Here is a 26,447-nt window from a genome sequence, read left to right as displayed (position 1 = left end):
ATCTTGCATGATACATGTGACCCTAGGTGAAAATTTTTAAATTCAATGGTATAAACTTGTGTTTTTCACGCTTCCGTTCTTTCAAATAGGAATTTGAAAGAATCCCGAATACCCATCTAGATAACAGAAATAGGAGTGTTTTGCTAATCTTTCTAACATTTGGTCAATGAAGGGGAGAGGAAAATGGTTTTTTCTGGTGGCACTATTCAATTTTCTATAGTCTATGCACATTCACCAACCAGTGACTACTCTAGTAGGGATTAGTTCATTGCTTGTATTTTGAATAACAGTTATCCCACCTGTTTTAGGAACTACATGTACTGGACTAACCCATTTACTATCAGAGATTGGGTATATGATACCTGCATCTAGAAATTTTAAAATTTCTTTCTTGACTACCTCTTTCATGTTTGGGTTAAGTCTTCTTTGGTGTTTGATTGTGGGTTAACTATTTTCTTCCATGGGTATCCTATGCATGCAAATCGAAGGTTGATTCCCTTCAGGTCTTCTATTTTATACCCTAATGCTTTGCTATGGATCCTAAGTTCTCTTAACAATTTTTCCTCTTCTAACTTAGACAGGCTAGCATTAATTATAACAGGATATTTAGAATTTGAGTCTAGAAATGCATACCTTAGCGAAGACGGGAGAGGTTTAAGCTCTACCTGTTTGGCATTTTCCTGGAGCTTACCTTTGGTTTGTTCCTCCTTCAAGTCCTCCATCTCTGAAGCATTAGCTAATGGTAGGGGTGGATGAACAGCTAACTGTTGTGCACAGGCTGCTATTTCTGTATTTTCATCATCCACAGTGTGGCTGTGCACAATACATGCTTTAAGAGGATCTTTAGGATGTGTCTCATGAAATTCCTTTTCAACATGTACGTCAATTGTGTCGACTTTGAAGCATTCATTAGGTTTAAATTTGTGTTTCATTGTGTCGAACAACTTGAACTCCACTTCTTCTTCTCCTACTTTGAGAGTTAATCGCCCATTTTTGACATCTATGATATCTCTGGCAGTTGCCAAGAATGGTCTTCCTAAGATGATAGGAATTTTAACATCTTCTTCCATCTCCAGGACAACAAAATCCACTAGAATGAAGAATTTTCCCACTTTGATCGGAATGTTCTCCAGTATTCCTATAGGATATTTAACAGCTCTATTAGCCAATTGCAATGAGATTATTGTAGGTTTCAGTTCCCCGATCTCCAACTTTTTGCTTATTGATAGAGGCATTAGACTGACGCTTGCTCCAAGATCACAAAGGGCCTTGTCTAGTTTCTTGTCACCAATGAGGCAAGGTATGGAGAAGCTTCCTGGATCTTTCAACTTTGGAGGCAGTTTGTTTTGCAGTAAGGCACTGCATTCCTCTGTTAGAGCTACTGTTCCATAGTCTTTTAGCTTTCTCTTCTTTGACAGAATTTCCTTAAGAAATTTGGCATAGGATGGCATCTGAGAAAGTGCTTCAGTGAAGGGGATGTTGATGTGGAGCTTTTGTAAAACTTCCAAAAACTTTCCAAACTGCTTGTCCAATTTGGCTTTCTAAAATCTCTGAGCAAAAGGTAGGGAAGGCTGGTATGGTTCTGGTAATTTCTTTGTCTTCCTCGCTTCCTCTTCCTGATCTTTCTTAGCTTCTTCCTCCTTTTTCTCTGCTTGGTCTTTAGATTTTTCTATGGTTCCCTCTGTCAGTTCCACCTCTGGTTGTACTAGAGTTCTCCCACTCCTCAGTGTAACTACCTTACAATGCTCCCTTGGATTTATTTCTGGTTAGCTAGGCAGTTTGCCAGCAGCCTTACTTGAGGAGCTTGCTTGCTGAGCGATCTGATTCTCTAGCATCTTATTGTGAGTAGCAAGTTGGTCCACTCTGGAAGTCAGCTATTTAATCAATTCAGTTTGTTATTGTTGAGCTACTAGGAACCCTTCCATCATGGTTTCCATAGCCATTTTCGGTTCAGGTTGTTGGTGCTGGAGAGGTGGTGGTGGCTGTGCAAAGTTTTGACCTCTGTTCTGAAATCTAGGGGGTGCTGGTGGTTTATACCATTATTGCTTGTTTATTGGCTGGTTCTGCTAATTGGACCATGAGAAATTTGGGTGGTTCCTCCATCCAGGGTTGTAAGTATTTGAATATGGATTGTTGGGCTGCCTCTGATTGAAGTTTCCTCAGTTATTCACATAGTTCATCTGTTTTGAGGAGGGTTCATTGAAATTATTGTATTCTGAATTCATGTATCCCCCTCCATAGCTATCTTCATGTTGACTATTTATACTAACTGCGTTGGCTTGCATCTTCTTGAGTTTCCTTGTGAGCTAATCAAATTGAGCATTTATCATGCTTAGGGCGTCTACTTCTAGTACACCTGTAGTTTTCCTTGCATTTCCTCTTTCATTCGACCACTCATAGTTATGGTATGCCACCCTTTCTAGAAGTTCAAGTGCTTGTGGCACTGTTTTCTCCATTAGATCACCTTCTGCAGCTGAATCAACTGTGCTTCTTATAGAGGGTAGTAACCCATTATAGAAGTTTTGCACTAATAACCAATCTTCTATACCATGGTGTGGACATTCTTTTTGCAGATCTTTATATCTTTCCCATGCGTCATATAGTGATTCTCCTTCCTTTTGTCTGAAGGTGTTAAGCTCAAGCCTTAGTTTTGCAGTCTTTGCGGGTGAAAAATACCTTGTTAAAAAAGCTTGAGAGAGATTCTCCCAATTAGTGAACGTGCTGGTTGAGAAAGTAACCACTTCCTTGCTCTATCCCAAAGGGAGAATGGGAATGCTCTGAGTCTTATTGCTTGATCAGACACTCTATTCATCTTGAATGTATCACATAGGGCAAGAAAGTACTGGAGGTGATAGTGTGGGTCTTCTGTAGGTGAACCTGTAAACTGAGTTTATTGAATCATTTGGAGCCATGCTGGTTTTAGTTCAAAGTTGTTGGCTTCCACTGTGGGTCTAATGACACTGGGCTGAAATCCTTGGACAGATAGAGCTCCGTAATCTCTTAAGAGTCTTGGTCTATCATTATTATCGCCCATGGTTGGAAATTCAGGATCTCCTTGACTGTGCTCTTGATGTGTCCTTTCTCTCCTGATGGCTGTCAGAGTTCTGTCTATTTCTGGATCACAGTCCAATATTTCTTCTTCTAGCCTTGTTCTGGTCATATACCAGATCGAGAACCTAAGAGAAAAGAAGAAAAATATAACCAGTAAAATAAAATTATATAATAAATATAATTGCCTAAATCAGCTAAATTGCATATTGCTTGATATTACTATAGCCAAAGAATCCTAGGCAACGGCACCAAAAACTTGTTTGCCTAGTTTTACAACCCTGTAAGTGCACGGATCGCTAACAAGTAATAAAGTGATAAGTAGAGTGTTATTCCCTCAAGGACCTTTGTTTAGCAAGTACCAATCTACACTGTAATTTTGACTGTCTAGGCTATCGAATATTTAGGGAATGAAGTTTGTTAACTTTAAACACTAGAATAGTAAACTCAAAATGAAGTAATCTATTTCTGGAACAGTCCTGGAATTAGGATTTCACACTTGAATCTTATTAAGGATGTTATCTCGTTTATTTACTGAATTGAGGTTCGTTTTCTTTGATGGAAATTAGCCCTAAGTTATCCTAAATCCTCTCTTAAGGCATCTAGGATATATTTTAATTAACTCAAACCCTACTTTCGTGGTGATCAAATTAATTAAAATCCTTTAAAACCTTTGATCAATTTTTAGGTTCCACAAATGTATCAGCCTATGTCTAGGTCAGATTTCCTAGGTTTAAGATCTTGATTTTCTAATATTAATCTTCACCTTTCAATCCTTCAATCAATATCTACAATCATGTCTAAGTGGGTACCGTCACATAGCATGCATTAGGATCACAAGAAATCAAATCAAAAAACGAAACTCAAATCCAGTAAATAAAACTTAATGTTCATCCATAATAATAATTACAAGCATTACTCTCCTAAATCCAGAATAAGGAAACTACTCACTCCTGGTGAGTTCAGTAAACATCATAATAAAAGGTAATAATAATAAAAAGAAGATCATGTAAAAGAAATAAAGTAATAGAAAACCGAAGATAGTTGCAGCTTTGATCTTGTGGAACTTCAGCTGGAGAACTTCTTCTGGTACCGATGTGGAACCCGACAGCCGCAGCCTTCAGCAACACTCCCGACAACAATCGTCTTTTTCCAAAGCACCTTCTTTCGACGTTTTCTTTTCTATTTATATTGGCAGCTCTAGGGTTAGGTTGCTCTGAGTCCAAAGGGCCTTAGGAGTCTTGTTTTTATCTGAAAACAGGAGGGAAATTCAAGTTATAAAACTAGCTGCAGCATAGTACACAGCCCGTGTGTCACTACACGAGTCCTGCAAAGTAGAGCCATGTAACTTGCTGGAGGAGTTTCGTGTCGTCTCATTTTGGCACAGAAAGTTACACGGGTCTGTGCCAACTATACGGGCCTAATTACACGGGCCGTGTACTGTTGTTCCCATAAGTTTCTTCAAGCTTGCGTTCGGCAGAGACTTACACGGGTCCCTACAGATTACATGGGTCTCATTACATGACCCGTGTACTTGTGTTTCTCATCGATTCTCTTATATTTCTTCTGGCAAAGATTTACACGAGTCTGGGCTTGGTTTACACGACCTGTGTACTTTGCATCAGTAGCAATTCTATGTCTCTTGACTCCTCCAAGCTTTTCTTGCACTCCTATACTTCTGTAGCTTCACCCAAACACCTGAAATAATGTAGAAAACATGGAGTTAAGGGCTTTACAATAGAAATTACGAAAACTAATGAAATAAACTATTATGCATGAAAATACTTGCCTAAATGCTATGAAATAGAATGTAAATGTGCTTAAAAACATCTATACAATTCAAGTGTATCAGTTAAGTCTAACATGCCATATGTTAACCTCATTCATAGACTTATCAGAAGATATAAATAAGGAAAAAATAATATTATTATTAGAATTACTTATAATATCCAAAACAATAAAACTATCTAGAAAATATTCAAATGTAATACCCCTATTGGTATAGCCAGGTACATTTTACTATTCTGGTGATCGGTATCAGTCCAGACAATTATGAGAAGTAGAACCACGTCTAAGACACCTAGTTAAGCCCTGAACGCAAATAATTAGTAATTGTCAAATAGTTAAGTATAAATAAGAAAAACAGAACACAAGAAGTTAAATGAGCTGGGAGTCACAGCGATGGGTGACCTTCTTGGGAAATGACTGCGAGGTCAGTCTAAACTCAAATTTCGAACCGTAAAATATGACGCCACAGTCCTTAGGACTATTGCGAACACAGTGGAAAAGAGAAAATCATGAAAAAGAATTGTTAAGTAGGTCAAATAATTAGGTCAGCGATCCGAAAGAAGTATGGAATAACTTGTAAACCGGATTGAACCAGTGAGGGGCAATTTGGTCAATTCACCCCTAGAGCTGACTCCTGACCTAACTGTCCAAAAAAATTGGAGAAAAGAAAATTTTGGGATCAAGAATTAAATTAAAAAACTAATGGAAAAATAAATGAAAAAGAAAAAAAAAGAAAGAAAAAGGTTTATTTACATCATGCATGACATAAGCATGATGCAATAAATCTAATATTTAAAAATAGAAATTTGTGGGATAATTATGTATTAATTAAGCTAAAATTCAAAAGAAAAGAAAAAGAAAAAAAAATCACTCTTATCTTCCCTCACCCCAAGCCGGCCAACCTCTCCCTCACATCTCCATTGATGTCCACCATTGAAGAGTTATCCAACCTTAAATAACTTGATTTTCTCTCATAAAATCTAACTTTAAACCCTAGTAAGCTTCTAAATTAACCTAGACAAGAAGAGTGAAGAAGGAGAGAAAGGGAGAAATTGAAGGAAGGGAAGAATTGAAAACTCAAGTGGAGGTAAGTAATTGAATTTGAATATCTTAGTTTATTTGTTGTGTATGTAGCTCACTTAACTTAGAAATTGTGTAAAATCAAACAAAAATAATCATTGAGGGACTAAACTTGAATTTTGGCCAGCTAGGGTTAAGGTTTGAAATGAATGAATTTGGTGGATTTGAATGATTATTTGAGGTGAATGAGGTATATAGACATTAGATGTACACTTTGATTGTATTGAATTATGCAAATGTGTAACTAGGGTTTGAGCTTGTGAAAATTGGAGAAAAAGGTTGAGAATTGATAATTTGATGAAATTGACATTATTTGAGTTGAGAAATGGTTAATTGTGACCATTTGTGGTGTGTTTGAATTGTTGGAAACAAGTTCCAATTCGGATAGGTTAGGGTCAATCTACAGGCAGCTTGACCTAGGTCCTTTTAGGGACCAAAACTGAAAATTTACCAACCAAATTGGTGTGAAGCCAATTGGGAATGAAACTAGACATAAAATGGCATATTTTTCATTTAGGAATCATGCCAGAAAGTGACCATAACTTAGTGAACAATTAAGCCAAATCCAGAATTGGGCACTCTGCCCTGTACAAAAATGACTAAATGAATAGTAGTTACGTAAATGACCATAACTTGGTCTAGGAAGGTCCAAATGACCTGAATTTTATACCGATAGAAAGCTGAGACATAGCCCTACAACTTTCATGAAGAAAACAAACCCAAAATTTAACCATAACTTGTCCAAAAACTCACTTGCAGTCAACCCACAAAAATTGCCAAAATCCTAGAAAATCCCAAAATTCTAGGTAACACCAAATCCAGCCAGCCATGTTCAAATGGCCATAACTAGGACTACAAAACTTCAAATAGAGTGATTCAAAAAGGAAAATAAAGTTAAGATAATAAGGAACAACTTCTATGAAGAAAACTTAGCCAATTTTCAACAACAACTTGACCAATGGAAAGTGTAAAATAGGGCACCAAATCTGAAATTTTGGAAGTTTCACCTAAGAAACTTAAAGTTTGAGAAAACAACCAAAACCAACAAATTAGGCAACCAAAATGTGGTATGTGGGTGAAATTGAAATTCCCATACCTATTAAGCATTAGAAAGTCAATAAATTGACTTGAATAGTATCATGAATAGTAACTCCGAAATATAAATTTTAAAGAACATTAAGTTAATCATATTAAAGTTAGATATAAATAGATTTGAATTTATTTTTGGATTTATGATAAATTGTGATATTGAAACACTGTAAAATAGTGTGTTTCAGTTGAAAAGAATACCGGGAAAGAATTCGAAGCATCGAGTTAAGGCCAAGAGGTGACTCGCATAAGGTTTGTGCACAACATAGAAATTTCTGTAAATTTTCTTCTGCAAATTGTTTTGAATGAATTGTGATATTAAATTGTGACTTAATTGTATTGAAATGTTTATTATATTTTTGACTTAAATTATTGAAAGTTTACTTGTATGTGTTTGAAATGGCAATAAATGTTTAGTAAATTGCTAAGACAGTTTTGAAACCACAGTGTCATGACCATATATTTGAATATCTCATAAGCATGACTAGTGGGAGAAAATAGTTTTGAATTTTGATTCCTTCTCTGGCTGAAGTGTTAAGGTGTGTGCCAGTAGAGGAAGAAATTTGAATAGGTACCCATAGTTTGAGCTAGCTAGCCTTGTGATTTCTCATAAGCCTCTGGCTATTGAGGTGAGTATTGTTTTGAATGGCATGATATAACTATGTGTTTTTATGAAATTCGTTTTGAGATTTCCTAAATGAGATTGTTTGAACTAAAAATTTATAAATCATGTTTTGTATTTTTTTTCATGTTCAATTCAATATTTGAATAAATGTGATTTGAATTATGCATAAACTGTTATTTTAGTATGTTGTACACCACTGAGTCATAGTACTCAGCGATGGCTGTTATTACTATCGCAGATATAGAGACTAGAAGAGAAACAGAGTGAGCTGTTGAGGATCTTGGAGCCACATCCCTGAAATTTTGTCGAGTATATTTTATACCCTAATTGTAATATTTATTTTGATGTATGTAAATGTATGTACATGTATAAACTGATCATGAGCAGTTGTATAGAGTTTGTAATAATATTATTTTGGGAATTGCTAATATAAAGTTTGGTTGATGAATGTAAATTATTTTTACTTTAATGAAAAATGAATGGAATTATTGAGTATTATTTTTTATGACATTTGAATTGAGAATTGTTTGAAATTTTGGAGTTTGGGAAAAATTGTGTTGATTGTGTTGTAGTAGTGATAGATTTTGATGCAAAGAATTATAGGAAGTATTTTTATAGATTTTTGAAGAGCTGTTTTCTTAAAATACAGATGGCACTCTGCCGAAATTTTTTCAAAAATTTGCGTAAAAACAAAATGGACAAAAATTTTGAGCTAGTTTTTAAACTTCTATTAAATGTAAGAAAATGCTCACCACTTCTAAAAAGTAAGAAAATGGTTTTAAAATCTCTTGTAGGGTACTTAATGAGTTATCGGTAGGTGAAGTTCGATAGTTCATTAGGTATTCTACGGGATCATGTTATGCCGTACAGAGGGGTAAGGTGTGACATGTTTTAGTGGTATCAGAGCGAATTTTTAAAATACGTTTTAACTTGTGAAATTGTGTCTTTTCTTTGATAAGTACAACTGCTCAATATTCTTATTTGTTACATATAGTGTATTACATCATAAATATGAACTAACGGAGGGAAATCTTCTTGTGTTATTTGTTCAGGAGATATCCTAACTCCAGATTGAAATGGAAGAAGGGGATCGCTCTATTGAGCAGTCGATAGAGGTTGAGGCCCAAGGGGAAGCCCCAACTCTGCAAAATGTTAATGGGTTGGTGGCACCAGCCCCACAAATGCCGCAGTTTCCTACACAATTCGCCCAGTAGATGGCTGCGATGTTTCAATAGATGGCTGGGGGTATGCCTACTCAAGCTCCACCCCAGACTTCTGTAGTGCAACCTCAGGCTCCAGTTAGACAATATGACAAGCTATTGAAATATGGGGTGACAGAACTCAAGGATACAATAGACCCTTTAGAGGCAGAGAAGTGGCTGGAGAGGATGGACCAAGTGTTCAAGAAACTACACCGCTCGGATGAACTAAAGTTTGAATACTCAGTGTTTTTGTTGCAAGGGAATGCGTATGACTAGTGGAAGACCATCCCTCATAGCTTGGCTGAACCGCCAGTATTGACCTGGCAGGACTTCATCAGAGAGTTCAGACAGAAATATGTCCCAGATGCGTATGTGGATCAAAAATTGCAAGAATTTCTAAGTCTGAAGCAAGGCAACTGATCTGTGGCAGAGTATGAAAGGGAGTTCTCTCGCTTAAGCCACTATGCCAGGAGTCTCCTGTCTACCAGCAAAGAAAGGTGCAAGAGATTTGAAACCGGTTTGAAGCCCAGTTTGAGGATGCAAGTAGTAGGATTCAGACATAGTAACTTCTCTGAGCTCATCTCTCAGGTACTTGAGTTAGAAAGAATTGAATCAGAAACGACACTAGTGAAAGAGAAATCTGAGAAGACTGAAAAATTAGAGAAAGATAAAGGGAAAAAATCAGTAGAGCAAAGTCCCAGTGGTACATCTAGAAAGAAAAAAAAAATTTGGGGGACCAAGCAGAGGTAGAGGTAGAAGGTTTGGAAGAGGCAGATTCTCTGGACAGAGACCCCCTAAATTTGGTCAGCAATTGACCAGGGGTTCATATCCTCCCCTCCCCTGTAAGACTTGTGGCAAGACTCATGGGAGAGAATGTTATTGGACAACAGGAGCTTGCTTTAACTATGGAGGCAAGGGCCATCTTGCTAAGGACTACACCAGTGCCCCTAGATTTGGTCCAGCTCCTACTACTGTAGAAGGATCCATTCAGAGTCCTGCTACTAGAGGTTCACAACTGGTTAGCAGAGGAAGAGGTAGAGGTAGAGGCAATGCTTCTAGCAGTCAGGGTACTGTTAGCTAGTCAGCACAAGGGAGTGCTCCAGCCAAGGTTTACACGATGAGACAGCGGGAAGAAACTGAGACTTTCGATATTGTAGCCAGTATATTCTCTATCTCTGATCAATATGTATTTGTGTTGTTTGATCCGGGTTCAACCCACTCATATATTAGTACTAGCATAGTTAGTTTCCTTGCGGTTCCATGTGCCAAAATGGATTTTGAAGTGCTAGTAACTAGTCCGTTAGGACAAGAGGTCCGGGTCAATAAAATGTATAGAGATTGTCCTTTGGTGATCCAAGGACACACTTTTCTGTCAGATTTGATTGAAATGCCCTTCAGAGATTATGATATCATCTTGGGCATGGATTGATTAGCCAGGCATCACACCATAATTGACTGTAAACTGAAGATAGTCACTTTTGGTCTCCCTCTGTACGGTGATGTGGTAATACATGGGGAGAGGCAATTACTGCCATCAAACATCATTTTGGCTACACTAGCCAGAAGGATGATCGGAAAGGGCTGTGAAGTATACTGGCACATGTGATTGACACCCAAGTGGGGAGTCCAGCACTGAGGGACATCCCTACAATATGTGACTTTCCGGATGTGTTTCCTGATGAATTGCCAGGATTACCTCCAGAAAGAGAAGTGCAGTTTGAAATTGATGTTATGCCTAGTATGGATCCAATCTCCATAACACCATGATACTAGCAGAATTGAAAGAGTTGAAAGTGCAGTTGTAAGAGCTGCTTGATAAAGGTTTTATCCACCCTAGTGTGTCACCTTAGGGAGCGCCAGTGTTGCTTGTTAAGAAGAAAGATGGCACTCTCCGGTTATGTATTGACTATCGGCAGTTGAATAAGGTGACAATAAAGAATAGATACCCATTGCCCCGCATTGATGACTTGTTTGATCAGTTAAGGGGTGCAGCTGTGTTCTCCAAAATTGACCTGAGATCAAGTTATTATCAGCTAAAAGTGCAAGAGCAGAGTATCCCTAAAACTGCTTTTAGAACCCGTTATGGCCATTATGAGTTCTTGGTCATGCCATTCGGGTTAACTAATGCTCCAGCAGCTTTTATGGATATGATAAACACTATCTTCAGACCATACCTCGACTAGTTTGTTGTGATACTCATAGATGATATATTGGTCTACTCGAGGAGTGTAGAGGAGCATGATAGACATTTGCGGATTGTACTACAGACTTTGAGGGAGAAATAGTTATACGCTAAATTGTCAAAGTGTGAATTTTGGCTAAAGGAAATATCTTTCTTAGGGCATGTAGTATCGGCAGAGGGCATCAAGGTAGATCCAAGTAAGATAGAAGTTGTCCTTAATTGGAGACCACCTAAAAATATCACTGAAATTCGCAGTTTTCTGGGTTTAGCTGGATACTACCACTGATTTGTGAAGGGGTTCTCCATGTTGGCATCTTCATTAACCAAATTACTTCGAAAAGATGTGAAATTTCAGTGGACAGATAAATGCCAATAGAGTTTTGATGAGTTAAAAAGATGTTTGACTGAATCTCCAGTCCTTACTTTACCTACCCTGGGTAAAGAGTATACTGTTTACAGTGACGCTTCTCACAATGAGTTAGGCTGTGTACTGATGCAAGAGTGGAATGTCATTGCCTATGCATCATGCCAGTTGAAACCACATGAGAGGAATTATCCGACACATGACTTGGAGCTTGCAACTATTTTATTCGCTCTTAAGATCTGGAGACACTATTTATATGGGGAGAAGTGTTACATCTACACAGATCATAAAAGTTTAAAGTATCTGAGCACTCAGAAGGAGTTAAATTTGAGATAGAGGAGATGGTTAGAGTTGATAAAAGACTATGATCGTCTGATAGACTATTAGCCAGGGAAAGCTAATGTGGTGGCTGACGCCTTAAATCGTAAGACTATGGCAAGTCTACGGGTTACTCCTTTGTCTATGGTACATGAGTTGAGAGTATTGCATGCCAGCTTAAAGATTAATGATGAGGGGCAGACAGTACTTGCATGGCATGTATAGCCAGTGTTGATTGATAAGATCAGAATGGCTACTCAGAATGATCAGAAGTATCAGAAGCTGTTAGAAGAAGTTAGACAGGGAAAGAAACCATAATTCTCAGTGAGAGATGATGGCCTACTACTTCACCAGGGCAAAATGTGCATTCCTAATGATGTTGATTTGAGGCAAATCATTATGAAGGAAGCACATGAGTCTTCTTTTGCTATGCACCCTAATAGCGCAAAAATGTATAGAGGGCTGAAAGAGCACTAGTGGTGGATGGGTATGAAAAGAGATGTAGCAGAATTTGTTTCCAAATGCCTAACTTGTCAGCAAGTAAAGGCAAAACATCAAGTACCAGCTGGTTTGTTACATCCAATACCAGCTGGTTTGTTACATCCACTACCAGTATCGGAATAGAAATGGGAGAGGATAACGATGGATTTTGTGATGGGACTTCTGAGGACACAGAAGAGCCATGATGCAGTATGGGTAATTGTTGACAGACTAACCAAGTCTGCTCATTTTTGGCCTGTCCGGATGGACTACAGTTTAGAAAGATTGGCCAAGTTTTACGTAGATGAGATTGTGAGAATGCATGGAGTGCCAGTATCCATTGTATCTGATAGAGATCCTAGGTTCACTTCTAGATTCTGGGGTAGTCTTCAGAGAGCCCTAGGAACTAGATTGAACTTTAGCACGGTATTCCACCCATAGACAGATGGCTAGTCTGAGAGAGTAATTCAGATCTTAGAGGACATGCTACGGGCTTGTGTGATTAAGTTTAAGGGCAGTTGGGACACATACTTGCCTTTGATTGAGTTTGCTTATAACAACAGCTACTAATAAAGCATTGAGATGCCTCCATATGAAGGTTTGTATGGCAGAAAGTGCAGAACTCCTTTGTGTTGGGATGAGGTAAGTGAAAGAAAGTTGATTGGGCCAGAAATTGTTCAGCAAACTGAGGAGAAAATCAGATTGGTTAGGGATCGACTCAAAGCTGCATCAGACCATCATAAGTCTTATATTGATTTGAAGAGAAGAGATATTGAATATGCAGTGAGTGAGAAAGTATTCCTCAAGGTTTCCCCTTGGAAGAAAATTATGAGATTCAGCAGGAAGGGGAAACTGAGTCCTCGTTTCATTGGGTCATATGTGGTTCTGTAGAGAGTGGGTCCTTTAACATATCATTTGGCATTACCTCCAGAGTTGGAGAAGATACATAACGTCTTCCATGTGTCTATGTTGAGGTGGTACAGATCTGACCCATCTCATGTACTACCAGTGGAAAAATTGAAGTGAATTCAAACCTCGCATATGAGGAAGAACCCATAGAGATTCTGACTTATGAGATAAAGCAGCTATGGAACAAGCAGATACCGTTAGTGAAAGTGCTATGGAACCATCATTCAGGCTAGGAGGCTACTTGAGAACGAGAGGAGGATAAGAGGAGATAACACCCACAGCTGTTCAGAGATTGATACCACGTAAAATTTCGAGATGAAATTTATTTTAAGGGGGTGGAGAATTGTAACACCCCTATTGGTATAGCCTGGTACATTTTACTGTTCCGGTGACCGATATCAGTCCGGACAATTACGAGAAATAAAACCACGTTTAAGACACCTAGTTAAGCCCTGAACGCAAATAATTAGTAATTGTCAAATAGTTAAGTATAAATAAGAAAAACAGAACACAAGAAGTTAAATGAGCCGGGAGTCATAGCGATGGGTGACATTCTCGGGAAATGACTGCGAGGTCACTCTAAACTCAAATTTCAAATAGTAAAGTGTGACACCGCTGTTCTTAGGACTATTGCGAACACAGTGGAAAAGAGAGAATCACGAAAAAGAATTGTTAAGCTGGTCAAATAATTAGGTCAGTGATCCAAAAGAAATATGGAATAACTTGCAAACCAGATTGAACCAGCGAGGGGCAATTCGGGTAATTCACTCTTAGAGATGACTCCTGACCTAACTATCCAATAAAATCAAAGAAAAGAAAATTTCGGGATCAAGAATTAAATTAAAGAACTAATGGAAAAATAAATGGAAAAGAAAAAAAAAAAGAAAAAGGTTTATTTACATCATGCATGACATAAGCATGATGCAATAAATCTAATATTTAAAAATAGAAATTTTTGGGATAATTATGTATTAATTAAGTTAAAATTCTAAAGAAAAAAAAATCACTCTCATCTTCCCTCACCCCAAGCCGGCCACCCTCTCCCTCACATCTCCATTGATGTCCACCATTGAAGAGTTATTCAACCTTGAATAACTTGATTTTCTCTTACAAAATCTAACCTTAAACCCTAGTAAGCTTATAAATTAACCTAGACAAGAAGAGTGAAGAAGGAAAGAAAGGGAGAAATTGAAGGAAGGAAAGAATTGAAAACTCAAGTGGAGGTAAGTAATTGAATTTGAAAATCTTAGTTTATTTGTTGTGTATGTAGCTCACTTAACTTAGAAATTGTGTAAAATCAAACAAAAACAATTGTTGATGGACTAAACTTAAATTTTGACCAACTAGAGTTAAGGTTTGAAATGAATGAATTTGGTGGATTTGAATGATTGTTTGAGGTGAATGAGGTATATAGACATTAGATGTACACTTTGATTATATTGAATTATGCAAATGTGTAACTAAGGTTTGAGCATGTGAAAATTGGAGAAAAAGGTTGAGAATTGATCATTTGATGAAGTTGACCTTTTTTGAGTTGAGAAATGGTCAATTGTGACTATTTGTGGTGTGTATGAATTGTTGGAAACAAGTTCCAATTCGGATAGGTTTGGGTCAATCTACAGGCAGCTTGACCTAGGTTTCTTTCAGGGATCAAAACTAAAAATTTACCAACCCAATTGGTATGAGGCCAATTGAGAATGAAACTAGACACAAAAAGGCACATTTTTCATTCAGGAATCATGCTCAGAAAGTGACCATAACTTAGTGAACAATTAGGCCAAATCTGGAATTAGGCACTCTGACCTATATAAAAATGACCAAATGAACAGTAGTTATGTAAATGACCATAACTTGGTCTAGGAAGGTCCAAATGACCTGAATTTTATACCGATAGAAAGCTGAGACATAGCCCTACAACTTTCATGAAGAAAACAAACCCAAAATTTAACCATAACTTGTCCAAAAACTCACTTGCAGTTAACCCACAAAAATTGCCAAAATCCAGGAAATGCCCAGAATTCTGGGTAACATCAAATCTGGCCAGCCATGTTCAAATGGCCATAACTAGGGCTACAAAACTCCAAATTGGGTGATTCAAAAATGGAAATAAAGTTAAGACAATAAGGAACAACTTTTGTGCAGAAAACTTAGCCAAATTTCAACAGCAACTTGACCAATGGAACAGTGTAAAACAGGGCACCAAATCTAAAATTTTGGAAGTTTCACCTAAGAAACTTAAAGTTTGAGAAAACAACCAAAACCAATAAATTAAGTAACCAAAATGTGATATGTAGGTAAAATTAAAATTCCCATACCTATTAAGCATTAAAAAGTCAATAAATTGACTTGAATAGTGTCATGAATAATAACCCCAAAATGTAAATTTTAAAGAACGTCAAGTTAAGCATATTAAAGTTAGATATAAATAGATTTGAATTTATTTTTGGATTTATGATAAATTGTGTTACTGAAACACTGTAAAATGGTGCATAAGGTTTGTGTACAAAATAGAAATTTTTGTAAATTTTTTTCTGCAAATTGTTTTGAATGAACTGTGATATTAAATTGTGACTTAATTGTATTGAAATGTTTATTATGCTTTTGACTTAAATTATTGAAAGTTTACTTGTATGTGTTTGAAATGGCAATAAATGCTTAGTAAATTGCTAAGACAGTTTTGAGACCACAGTGTCATGACCATTTATTTGAATACCTCACTAGCATGACTAGTGGGAGGAAATAGTTTTGAATTTTGATTCCTTCTCTGGCTGAAGTGTTGAGGTGTGTGCCAGTAGAGGAAGAAATTTGAATAGGTACCCATAGTTTGAGCTAGCTAGCCTTGTGATTTCTCATAAGCCTCTGGCTATTGAGTTGAGTATTATTTTGAATGGCATGATATAACTATGTGTTTTTATGAAATTCGTTTTGAGATTTCCTAAATGAGATTGTTTGAACTAAAAATTTATAAATCATGTTTTGTATTTTTTTTTCGTGTTCAATTCAATATTTGAATAAATGTGATTTGAATTATGCATAAACTGTTATTTTAGTATGTTGTGCACCACTGAGTCATAGTACTCAGCGATGGCTATTATTGCTATCGCAGAGTAGAGACTAAAGGAGCAGCAGAGTGAGCTGCTGAGGATCTTGGAGCCAGATCCCTGAAATTTTGTCAGGTATATTTTATACCCTAATTGTAATATTTATTTTGGTGTATGTAAATTTTGTCAGGTGTTGTAGCAGTGATGGATTTTGATGAAAAAAATTATAGGAAGTGTTTTTACAGGTTTTTAAAGAACTGTTTTCTTAAAATACAGACGGCACTCTGTCGAAATTTTTCTAAAAATTTGCATAAAAATAAAATGAACAAAAATTTTGAACTAGTTTTTAAACTTCTATTAAATGTAAGAAAATGCTCACCACTTCTAAAAAGTAAGAAAATGGTTTTAAAATCCCTTGTAGAGTACTTAATGAGTTATCGGTAGGTGAAGTTCCATAGTTCATTAGGTATTCTACGGGATCATGTTATACCTTACAGAGGGGTAAGGTGTGACATCAGAACCATAAAAACGTGATCCTAAAAACAAGTTTACTCCTAATTCATGAAAGTTAAGGGTGAAACCCAATTTAACTAAATCTAAAATAGAAACTAAATTCCGATGAATTTCTAGAGCAAACAATACATCATGCAGGAGTAGGGTCTGACATTCACGCATGAGTAACTTACATTCATTGGATCACATATGTTAGAGTGGATTAATTGCAATTCAGCTCTAGTTTCTTTTCCAAATGGTTTTGTTGTGCCAAATGGTTTTGTTATGCACTGCAAAGAAACAAAGCAAGCACACAAAATACCAATATTTACGTGGTTCACCCTCTCAACATAAGGCTACATCCATGGGCATGTCATCTTCCACTATCATCAATAAATAAATCATTATTACAAGCACAAACTATACTACCAATCAACTCAATTACACCTAAGGGAACCCATACAACATTAAACTGCTTATAGTAAATATATTAGTTAATCCCTCTCAGTCTCCTCTAAACATAACTCAATATATTTACTATTACAACACTACACCACAAAGGGTGTCTTTACCTATATGGGCAAGAGCCCTCTCACCAATGGACAAGAATCCCTTCCTCTTGAATTCTATGTCCTTTTTCCACCTTAGGCCAAAACCTCTCCCCATTGTAATGGGCAAAAGCCCCTCATCAATGAGCAGAGCCAAATCTGCAGCAATTGGCAAGGCCCATCTCTATAATGGGCGACAATCTCACTCCATGAGCTGAAAGCCAAATAACCTTTTTACCATTCTCCTATTTATAGTGTTAATTTCCTCAATCATAATATGATTAGGAGTCCCACTCAATTTAAAAACAACACTAAAATAAGAGTAGTTTTACTTTATATAGGAAATATTCCTCTATCCTATTGAGGAATATTTCTCCCACTCAAATTAGGAAAAGGTCTTCCAAATCAATTAGGATTTTGGGTCATAAATCTAACAATCTCTACCTTGACTCAAAATCCATCAACCATTGCATACCTCAAATTCTTGGGTGTCATCAAATCATCAAATCTCCATGCTTGAGCTTGAATCCTTCAAATCTCTATTCTTCAATTTTTATCTTGGGTGTAACTTGCTTCTTTCTTCAAAAAATTTTTGCGTCATCAGCTATCTTGATTTTGCATTAAGAGCTCCACCTTAAATTCAACTCTCCACCATCACCATTGTTGCATGTGTGACTTTCTACATGTCGGAGCAGCTCCACCTTCAACTAAACTCACTAAAATCATCCCCATGCTCTGGTACTAATTTGTTGCGCATTGCAGAAGCATGTAAACTGTAAAGAAACAAAGTAAACACACAAAATACCAATATTTACATGGTTCACCCTCTCAACATAGGGCTACATCCACGGACATACCATCTTCCACTATCATCAATAAATAAATCATCATTACAAGCTCAAACTATACTACTCATCAACCTAATTACACCTAAGAGAACCCATACAACATCAAACTGCTCATAATAAATATATTAGTTAGTCCATCTCAGTCTCTTCTAGACATAACCCAATATATTTACTATTACAACACTACACCACAAAGGGTGTCTTTGACTATATGGGCAAGAGCCCTCTCACCAATGGATAAGAATCCCTTCATCTTGAATTCTATGCCCTTTCTCCACCTTAGGCCGAAGCCTTTCTCCACTACAATGGGCAAAAGCCCCTCATCAATGGATAGAGCCAAATCTGCAATAATTGGCAAGGCCCCTCTCTACAATGGGCGATAGCCTCACTCCATAAACTGAAAGCCAAATAACCTTTTTCACCATTCTCCTATTTATAGTGTTAATTCCCTCAATCATAATCTAATTAGGAGTCCCACTTAATTTAGAAAAAAAATACTAAAATAAGAGTTCTACTTTATATAGGAAATATTCCTCTATCCTATTGAGGAATATTTCTCCCACTCAAATTAGGAAAAGGTCTTCCAAATCAATTAGGATTTTGGGTCATAAATCTAATAGGTTTTCTAGATGTTTTTCCCATTAGCCAATATTCACAAGTAAACAATTCCACTTTATTAATACTACCTAGTAGGCCCTCTTTAGCCAATCTTTGCATCCATTGTTGACTTATGTGGCTAAGTCTAGCATGCCATGTGTTAACATCATTCATAGACTTTTCAGAAGATGTAAATAAGGAAAAATTGATATTATTATTAGAATTACTTATAATATCCAAAATAATAAAACCATCTAGAAAATATCCTGAATCATAAAAACTTGATCCTAAAAATAAGTTTACTCCTAATTCATGAAAGTTAAGGGTGAAACCCAATTTAACTAAAACTAAAATAGAAACTAGATTCTAACAAATTTTTAGAGCAAACAGAACATCATGCAGGAGCAGGGTCTGACCTTCATTCATGACTAACTTACATGTGCCAATCCCTTTCACCTCTGCTTTGGAGTTGTTTCCAACATATATCCATCTTGTCCCATGAAGTTAATGTCAAAATTCCATGAAGGCTTCTCTATCCTTCGCTACATGGTCTGTGGCTCTTGAGTCTATAGTCCATAAAGGATTAGATTTAGTTAGTAAAATATAATTATAAACATTTATTATACTCATAAGTGCTAAAAGGCCATTTACCTTTTAAGGCTCGATGCAATCACGAGTAAAATATCCCTTGTTGCCACAATTGAAACACTTCACTTTTGAAATGTTTTTCTTTTTCTTCTTGGGAGGAGCTTTCCCCTTCCCAGTTTTTTGTTTCTTATTTGTTTCACCCTTCTTCTTGCCTTGCTAGTTCCCACCTCAGTTCTTGCATTTGTGTCCTTTTTTGCCCTTGGGAACTTAAACCAGCCACGTACACATCTGTACTTAGCTTGCTAAAATAAAGGCGCTCTTCCTCTAGTTCAAGGTGATGCATAACATCCTCCAAGGTTAAGTGCATCTTTATATTCTGCTAGCTATTTGGCAGAGAGCATATGATAGCCTAGATTTGTTGTTCATCAGTTAACTTATGACTTGCATCTTTGATCTCATTGACCATGTTATTCATGACCCTTAGATGTTTCTTCATGTCCCTTAGATGTTTCTTCATGTCATGATTGGGACGCTTCTTATAAGTGTCAATTTGATAGTTAAAGCTATAAGTTTGGTGACTGAAATACCTCCAAACTTTTTCTTGAGAGCAACCCACATGTCCTTAGCCCTGTCATATTTCTTGAATTCTTGCATCACATCATCATCCATACTGCTTAGCATCGTAATGCGAGCAATGAAGTCCTTTTTTTTTCCAAGCTTTATATGCCTTACCCACTTATGCTAGGCCATGTTGCCCACTTTGGTTACTTCCATTACTAGGTTGAGGACCTCTAGAGCTTTTTGTTTCTCAAGTACATACTGGATTTTCATACTCCAGATTTCGTAATTGTTGCTGATGAGCTTCTCACCCTTGTTTAGCTCAGCTACAATGTTCTTAACAGCTAGCCACATTTTTTGGTTTAGGATATTTTATGCACATATATTATCACTTAAAAATATACATACATCTACCTTTACACTAGCTAATTGTGCTAATATTTATCTTACATTAGTTTTAGAATTGAAAATCCACTATGTTTCCAACCATCTTTTAAGATCCTAATGTATGATAAAAATAATATAATTAATTATGTAAGGTAATATTCATAAATTACTTTTAATCTAAGAACTTAATAAATTTATACTATAATAAATTTATTAATCTTTTATTCTTAAATTACTCTTAATTCAAGAATCTAATAAATTTATACTAGAATAAATTTATTATTTTTTCTTATCTTATATTTAAATCCCACAGGAAATAAATGAATAAAAAAAAGAATGAACAATGATATAATAAAATAAATAATAAATATTTTTATTACTATTTTAAAATAAAATGTTCATAATAATAAGGAATATCCAAAAAAAAATTTCCTTAGTAATCTTAGTATATTCTGAAGGATGATGGAGACCCTTAATACTGGCAAAGATTCTTCCAACGTTTAATTCAGCTCAAATTTCACTCCATTTTCAACCTTAGGCAGCATTTTCCTGGCTAGTGATTTCCTTTTTTCCATCTCGTATAGCCAAACCAAGTGAGAGACATGTTGTATATTCCTAGCTATCCAGCCTTAGTATTCCTTAATGAATTCCATCACTAGATGCATATAACACTCAAAAGCATTTTTATCTACCTTTTCCCTAGTAGTATCTAAAATTTCTCTTAAGTTAAGATTAGGTAAAACTGCTCTAAGTGCTCTATATCTCTCACTCTCTCATAAGAGATCCCACCCAAATAATTGGCTGCATCTTCAAATTCACCTTACAATGTGATTAACAAGATACTCCAAATCATCAAAAGTATCTTTAGGATACATCTCTAGAGTGATTAGCTCTCTAATTATTTCATCTACTCTAGACCTTTGTTGAGCAGTAAAGATTCTAATAGGGGTTCTAACAAGATGAACCATATTTTTGTATTCATGCATAAAGAATTTAATTTCAAAATGAAATATTTATTTTCTCAAAAATAAATAATATTAATAAAAATATTCCGGGTGAGTGAAAATAATTTAGAACAATATATAAATAATTTTGGACATTTTAAAATTATTTTTAGATAATTAACATAAATTTGAAGAAATAAAATTAAAATATTTATAAAAAAATCCAAAAAATAATAAAATAAAAAAAAGTCCCAGAAATTAAATTTTTCATCACCAATATTTTAAAATACTTTTAGGACCTTGTAGGAATTTTTTCCACTGAAAAAAACCTTTGGAAAACTATTTTTCCAAAAAATATCTATTTCGTATTTTTCTATTTTTATTAAATAAAGAATAAAATAAAAAATATGATATTTTCAATTTGTTTGGGTTGGGTATTTTCCAAAATAAATAAGGACTCTATTCTAAGGTTTTGGGCAAACATGCCCACACCATTACTGAAAACTCACTAGAAAGGGTCTACTTTAACCTTTCCTAATACTAGATTTTGGGCGACTTTCTGATAACTTTGAATAAACCTAGCTCTCTCATCTTTTATCCAAAAAATATAAATAATATACCTATGGAAAGCTTGTCATGTCTACTTTACAATAGTATAAAAATCATGCATAACAAATAAAAAAAACAAAGAGATATAATTGCTCAAAGTAGGCATACTGAACATGTTTCAATAAATTCAGATTTGTAAAATTAAATCCGAGATTTAATTCTAATCACCCTAGCATATGTTTAACATGTCAATTAACATATTTAGACTAGGAAAACAAGAAAATAGCTCTGACACCAATGTTAGAAAAATCAATGTGGCCCTAACCATAATAAATCAAGCATATTAACTCATAACCAACCTTGTACCACTAGTCTATATTTAATCATAGTTACCCTCAAATTAAGTATAAAATTCACAATATGAATATACCTAGATTGTAGACAATTCCTAAAGAAATTGTAGAGAATAAAACACCCTATGAAAGTACCTTAACAGGACCAAAATTACGCTAAGGAAAAAGACCAATACAGAACCACAAAGAAAAGACCCTTTTTTTCTCTTTTGTGTCACCGAAATTATGCCAAAAAATGCAGATATATTTTTTTCTGCTCTTTTTCTTTGATTTATATATGGCTCTATTCTCCTATTTGGTGTCAACTTGTATTACCAAGTTATAATACTTTACACAATAGAAGTAGAGAGAATTGCTTTATACAATTCTCATTCTAATGAAAATCTACTCATAATGGACTCTTATAACAATAAAGTTCTAAACCTTAAATTTTGAGTTTACTTAAATAGAGCCCATCATGAGTGTTCATGCCTTTAGTTAGATATCTTCATGTTTGTTGAATGTGCATTTATGTATTAAATATTTAAATTAATAAGTGAATTTATTCGATCCCTTATTGATTAGAGTTTCAATTTCATTATAAAACTATAGAATAGTTTTCTTTTTCTTTTCATAAATGTTTAAATTTTGACATGAATAACCTATTTTAAATCAAGAAAAAAAATATATGTAAAATTTAACTTGTGGCAGTAATTATCTTAAAATTAGAAAACAATTAAAAAACTTTGCATGAGATTATTGATGACCTATTTAATTTATAAAAATGTGAGTCACTTTCATTTTTTAATAATAATAATAATATGCTCTCAAAAATAATTTTCAATTTTTTTCTTTTTAATGTTATCGAAGGTCTAATAAAATTAAATGCCTATTTGGCATTGCATTTAGAGGTGCAAAACTGATTTTCTAAATAAAAGTAATATTTTAGTTGTGTTAAAAAAAGTTATTTGAAAAAAGTTATTTTATTATTTTAGTATTCTCATGACTAAAACTTATCAAATTTAATTTTAATTAAATTATTTTTTAATACTCTCTAAATTGTATATCTAAAAAATTGGTTTTCTCAATAACAGTTTCAATACAATGCCAAACAGGCTCTAAATTACTAAATGGAAATACTATTCTATTAATTTCTTTAATTCCTAAATTCCATTTCAATACAATTATCTATACTTGTGTGTACAGAAAATTTCCACTTTAAAGAATCATTTATTTGAATCATATTAATTAATTTGAAGAGATGCTTCTTTCTATTTTGTGGATCAAAGAAATTCTATCATAGGGAATTAATTCCTTCACTTGAGGCTTAGTTTAATAAATTGAAGTCAAAAGTTTCCTCCCTTCTATTACGTGTAAAAGAAATTTTAATTTGTTTATACCATATATAATTGGAAATGACTTCCTCTAATAAAAGAAAGAGGAAAATAAAGAAAGAGAGAACAAAATATTCTTCACTCAAAAAAATAAAAAATATTAGTGCTAAAACTCTTCATCATACAAAGGTAGAGTAAAAAATATCTAGGCCAGTTGTATAAATTAATCCCAAATTTTTATTGAAAAAATTAAGAATATTAAATGCATAAATTAACCCTAATCTTTATTTAAAAAAAAAACTTAGTAAAACTCTCAATTAACCCTAACTAATGTAAATAAATTTACAAGTCAAGTAGCAGTGTGTAAAATATTTACTATAACATGAATGTAAAACATCAACTTAATTAGAAAAAATTTTGCATATCAATTCAATTTCAAATAATCTTCCACAATTGCATAAATTACAATAAACGAAATTGAATTGTTAGAAAAGAAAAAAATATATACATATATATAAAGTTTAACATTTCAAACTTAGAACTATGACTAGAGTGTGTTTACTTTGGCTTATATGTCGATCAAAACTACTTATAAATAAAAAAAAAATTATAAATAAATTAGTACTTAATTTGACTTATAAGTTTAAAAAATTACTTAAAATAAGTTAGAAGTCAGAAATAAAGTTTCCGCACATATAACTTATTTAATTATTTTAAAATTACTATTTGCCTAAGTAAAATATTATATTATCCTAATAATTTTTAAAAATATCATTAGTTTTCTCATTTTAACAACTACAACAGTTAATGATATATCCTTTTTTGTAATTATAACAAATTAAATTTCTTTCAAGCACATTTTAATTAAATATTTAAACTATCTAAAATTTAATTTTATGTAGTTTTACTATTTATTTTTAAATTAATTTATAAATTAAAAATATATTTTAAATTAAAAATTAAAAATAAATAATAAAATCAAACACCTCTAATATAAGATTTTAATCACTATGAGACTTCCAAAACCCATAATAAATATGTAACTATATATATATATATATATATATATATATATATATATATATATATATATATATATATATATATATATATATATATATATATATATAGGTCTTATTATGATTTATGACTTTTACAAAGCATTTGAATAAATAATAAATATGTAATACATATAAAAAAATATAAGTAAAAGTCCATTGCGATGGAAAAATAAAATGATCACCAAATTTATTATAATAAATTTTTTTTTCTATTACTTGAAAAAACTAATTACACGTGTAAGTATTCAATTCAAAGAGTATGATACTGAATATTGCATACAACATCCACAATTGGTATGAATCTAGTGCAACTATATGGCTTAGCAATGAATAAATCCGTTGTTAATTTCAAAATTAGCAACAAGTTTATTCATTGTTAAAAATCTTATCATGAAATGGTAATGAATTAGTGTCTGTCAACAATGGTTTGTCGCTAAATCATATCATAAATGACAGATTTAACAATAAATATTTAAATTCATCAATAATGGTACTGTTTTTTGGGTAGTGTAAATATATGCTATTTAATTTAATTTTCATATCATCTGTCAATCTGATTCAAATGCATCCTAATCACAGTGACTTATAATTGATTTGAATATATATAAAATCTGAAATGATCTAAACCAAAATACCTATAAAATTGAAATTTCAATATAGAGTGAGTTTAATATAAATATATTGCTTGACTCAAACTTGAGCCATTTGAGGTAACATGATCAAATTTAATTTTAGCCTAACTATTACACTAAAAAAATAGATTAGCAACTAATCAATTAAAATTGGTTGCTAATTGATTTAGAAACCGATCAATCGGTTGTAATGAAGCTGAATGCAAATAGTAACTAACATTCAAATCGATTGCAAATAGCAACGGACAATCAAATTAGTTGTTAAATTAATTAAATTAAAAAAAATAAAACTTTTGATAAAAAAAAAACTAATGATTACTAGTAGCAATCGTTTAACAACCACAACTAAAATCGGTTGCTAATAGCAACTGAAATATAATTAGATATAAAAAATTTAGTGTCTTTAATTTTATAATTTTACAATCATTTTATAAATCAGTTGCTATTTGCAACTAACTTAACAACTAAAAATTTGGTTACTAATTTAAAAAATTATAAAAAAAATAAATTTTCAAATAATAAGTAAAAAAATTCAAATAAGTAAAATTTCAAAAAAATACTAAAACAATGAATTATTAATGAAAAATTAGTACTAAAAATTTATATAAAAATATTATAAAAAAATTACTAATAATAACTATTTTAAAAAAAATATTAATAAAAATTTAAATATAAAAAATATTTATAAGACAAATTACTAAAAAAATGTCCCATAAATATATATATATATATATATATATATATATATATATATATATATATATATATATATATATATATATATATATTATAACAAAAAAATTACTAAAAATTAATACTATAAATAATTTACTAATAAAAAACATATTTGCACAAAATATTTTATTTTATGCTAAAGAAAAATAATTAAATAAAAAAGATGAGAAAGAAAAAGGTAATGAATAAGAAAATATATAAGAAAGAAAAAAAATAAAAAAGAAAATAGATGAGAAAAAAAATGATGAAGAAAATAGAGGAGAAAGAAAAATATGATAAAGAAAATATGTTTGAAAGAAAAGATGATGAATAAAATATATGAGAATGAAAAAAAACGATAAAGAAAATGAGAGAAAAGAAAAGAAGAAAGAGAAAAAATGAGTAGTAGGGAAAGAAAATAAGCAGTGATTTATATAAGTAAATTAGCAATCAATTGTCGGTTGCTAATTTCTTTTAAAATTTGGGTGAAAATATTTTGAGGAAAATTTTGCATCCAACTCGCAATCGATTGAACGCAGTCGGTTGCTAATAGTAATCGATTTAAATTAATTATAAAAATTAGTTGTTGTTAGTAATCGATTCGTAAATTAATTGTAAATCGAAATAAAAAAACAAAAAATGAACGAAAATTTATTGAAAGAAAAAATCAGTTGCTATTAGCAACCAATTTGTAAATCAGTTGCAAATCACAATAAAAAAATATGGGTGGAATTTTT

At 33.3% G+C, this 26,447-nt stretch overlaps 1 non-coding gene across 1 annotated transcript; it reads left to right on the top strand.

The window, feature by feature from the left end:
* Positions 1–2,544: 2,544 nt before the first annotated feature.
* On the top strand, positions 2,545–2,651 carry LOC131183569 (small nucleolar RNA R71). Its single transcript, XR_009151615.1, has one exon. It is a non-coding gene; the product is annotated as a small nucleolar RNA R71 (small nucleolar RNA).
* Positions 2,652–26,447: the final 23,796 nt, after the last annotated feature.

The sequence above is a fragment of the Hevea brasiliensis genome, chromosome 9, assembly GCF_030052815.1.
Source record: "Hevea brasiliensis isolate MT/VB/25A 57/8 chromosome 9, ASM3005281v1, whole genome shotgun sequence".
Taxonomy (NCBI): domain Eukaryota; kingdom Viridiplantae; phylum Streptophyta; class Magnoliopsida; order Malpighiales; family Euphorbiaceae; genus Hevea; species Hevea brasiliensis.
Note: the sequence above shows the minus strand (reverse complement) of the source record. Positions and strands in the feature narration are given on the sequence as shown.